Consider the following 2881-nt stretch of genomic DNA (forward strand, 5'->3'; position numbering starts at 1 on the left):
TTATAGAAAACTACAACACCTCTACAAGAAAAAGACAAACAACCCCATTAAAAAATGGACATGAGACATGAACAAACACTTCCTTAAGGAAGATATTCAGGCAACCAACAAACATATGAAGAAATGTTCAGGATCATTAGCCATTAGAGAGATGCAAATCAAAACTACAATGAGATGTCATCTCACACCAGTATTAACAGCTAAGTTAAAAATAACAGAAACAACAAATGCTGGCGACAGTATGGAGAGACTGGGACCCTCCTACATTGCTGGTGGGACTGTAAAATGATTCAACCACTCTGGAAAACGATATGGCACTTCCTCAGAAAGTTGGAAATATAAATACCGTAGGATCCAACAATCCCACTACCTGGTAAATATCCACAAGAAGTACAAGCCAGGACATGAGCACCAATGTCCATTGCAGCACTATTCATAACAGCAAAAAGATGGAGGCAGCCTAAATGCCCATCAATGGAAGAATGGATAAACAAACATTGGTACATATATACAACGAAATACTATGCAACCTTGAAGAATTACTATGAATTTGCAAAACACCCCGTAACATGGATGAACCTGGAAGACATTTTGCTGAGTGAAATTAGTCAATCATAAAAGGACTAATATTGTATGAGACCATTATTGAAAAAGCTTAAGAATAGGTATCCCTACTAAAAGAAATATTTTTTGATGGTTACAAGTGATGGAAAGGAAGGGAGAGTAATTCACTGGCTAGGGGGTAGTCACATGTTAGTGCAGGTGTTGGGGAGGGCAAAATATAAGAAGCAGAAGGGTAATATACAAGCAGAGGAAGGGTGGCAGAAGAATAATAAAGATAGATGAAGACACAGGGAGGTATGCATGGGTTAAAGGGGATAGAAGTCAATAGTGATACATACACAACCTTGGAACAACGGTATTCTATGCGAAGATGGGTTGAGTCAACATGGGTTGAGTCATAGGCTGAATGGGTAAAGGAGGAAAAGTGGGATATGTATATACTTACATATCACACAAATATATGAGTTTGAAAGAGGCTATTTATACATGATATTTACCTCTCATGCAAACACCACTATGAATGCGGTGGAACATACAGTAAGCAAAAGGTTGAAAACTTCCTGGCTGGCTGGCTGTGTGCCGTGGAGTCAGTTCCGACTCACAGCGACCCTGTATAGGGTTTCCGAGGCTGTAAATCTTTACGGGAGCAGAACTCCTCATCTTTCTCCAGTGGAACAGCTGGTAGTTTCGAACTGCTGACCTTGTGGTTTGCAGCCCAATGCATAACCACTATGCTACCACAGCTCCTTTGAAAACTTCCTAGATATTATCAAACATCTTAAGGTAATGGGTTGATGGGCCTGGTGGCTCAAGACCATAATCTCAGGGAACACCATGGTCAAGTGGCATAATATAGTCCATAAAAACAATGTTCTACATCCTGCTTGGGTGAGTAATGTCTAGGAGCTTAGAAGCTCATGAGCAGCCATCTAATGTGTAGCTATGTGTCTCTCCATGTGCAGAAGAAAGAAGAGTGATAAGAACTGAAGAGGCTTAGAATCAATTAGTCCAATGGACTGATGGAACATGTGAACATCAGTCTCCACAACTCTGACACAAGAAGAGCTAGATGGTGCCTGGGTAACACTACCAAGTGCCCTGAAGGCGATCACATTACAGAACACTGGATAGAGTGGGAGAAACGTGGAATAAAACTCAAAATTATTTAATAATAATAATAATAAAAGATTGGGTTTATTGGTCAGAAAGAGATTGGAGGGACCTGAGACAGTGGCCCTCGACCATCCTTTAGGTCTGGAAAGGAACTAACTCTCGTGACCCACTTTTCAGTCAAAGTTTATAGAGGGGGAAACAACACTAGTAGGGTATGCTTACTGTGAAGTGGTCAATCATTCAAAAGCAAAAGGGCAACATTTTTCTAAGGGCAAAGTTGAGAAGGAAAGGTGGGTATAATGCACATAGGAACCACAGGGACAAAGTGGGATAACTGTTGTTACATAGAGAGGATTGTAATTATTATGGTGAAATGAAGTGTATGATTTGTTGACTGGAAACTGATGATCTTGTCTGTAAATTTTCACTGAATCCACAATAAAAGTGGTTGCTTTGTTCTCTTGTTGATTTAAAGAAGATTTCATGAATAGAGTGACAAGAAAGAAAATAAATAAATAAATATTGGAATTTTTCCTTGAACTTTTTGAAGTATGAGGGTGAATCAAAAATTATCTGCACTCTAGCTGTAGAATTTATTTTTAATTAACTTTTAGAAAAGACAAATACATTGTTTTTTGACATAACCTCCTCACTTTTCAATACGTATTGCCCATCTGTCAACAAGCTTTCATATTCTCTTATTTAAAAAATGTTTAGACTAAGCTGCAAACCACGAATGCACCATACTGTCTTCACTTCTTCATCAGAAGTAAATCTTCTTACTTGAAGGACTGCTTTCAGGGAAACAAACAGTTGAAAGCATGTTGGAGCAAGATCAGGACTATAGGGAGGATGCTTTAACACCTCAAAATGAGTTTTTGCAGAGTGTCAACAGTGTGGACAGAGGTGTGTGGATGTGCATTGTCATGAAAGATCACAATGCCCTTGGATAGCAGTCCTCTACATTTAATCCGAAGTTTAGGCTTCAGCTCTTCAATGAGCATCTCACTCTAAGACCACTCTTGCTTGTTGGAATTTGTTTTCATAGTGCTCCAATATTGGCCCTTGAGAATCCCAGAAAACTGTAAGCATCAATTTTCTAGCTGATGATTGACGTCTTCTGGGGGGTGGGCGGTGGGAGCGAGGGATGTTCCCCCAAACACTCAGGAATATATAATCATTTAAACACTGATGGTTGACTTTT

Source organism: Chrysochloris asiatica, unplaced genomic scaffold (genome assembly GCF_000296735.1).
Source record: "Chrysochloris asiatica unplaced genomic scaffold, ChrAsi1.0 scaffold00333, whole genome shotgun sequence".
Classification (NCBI taxonomy): Eukaryota; Metazoa; Chordata; class Mammalia; order Afrosoricida; family Chrysochloridae; genus Chrysochloris; species Chrysochloris asiatica.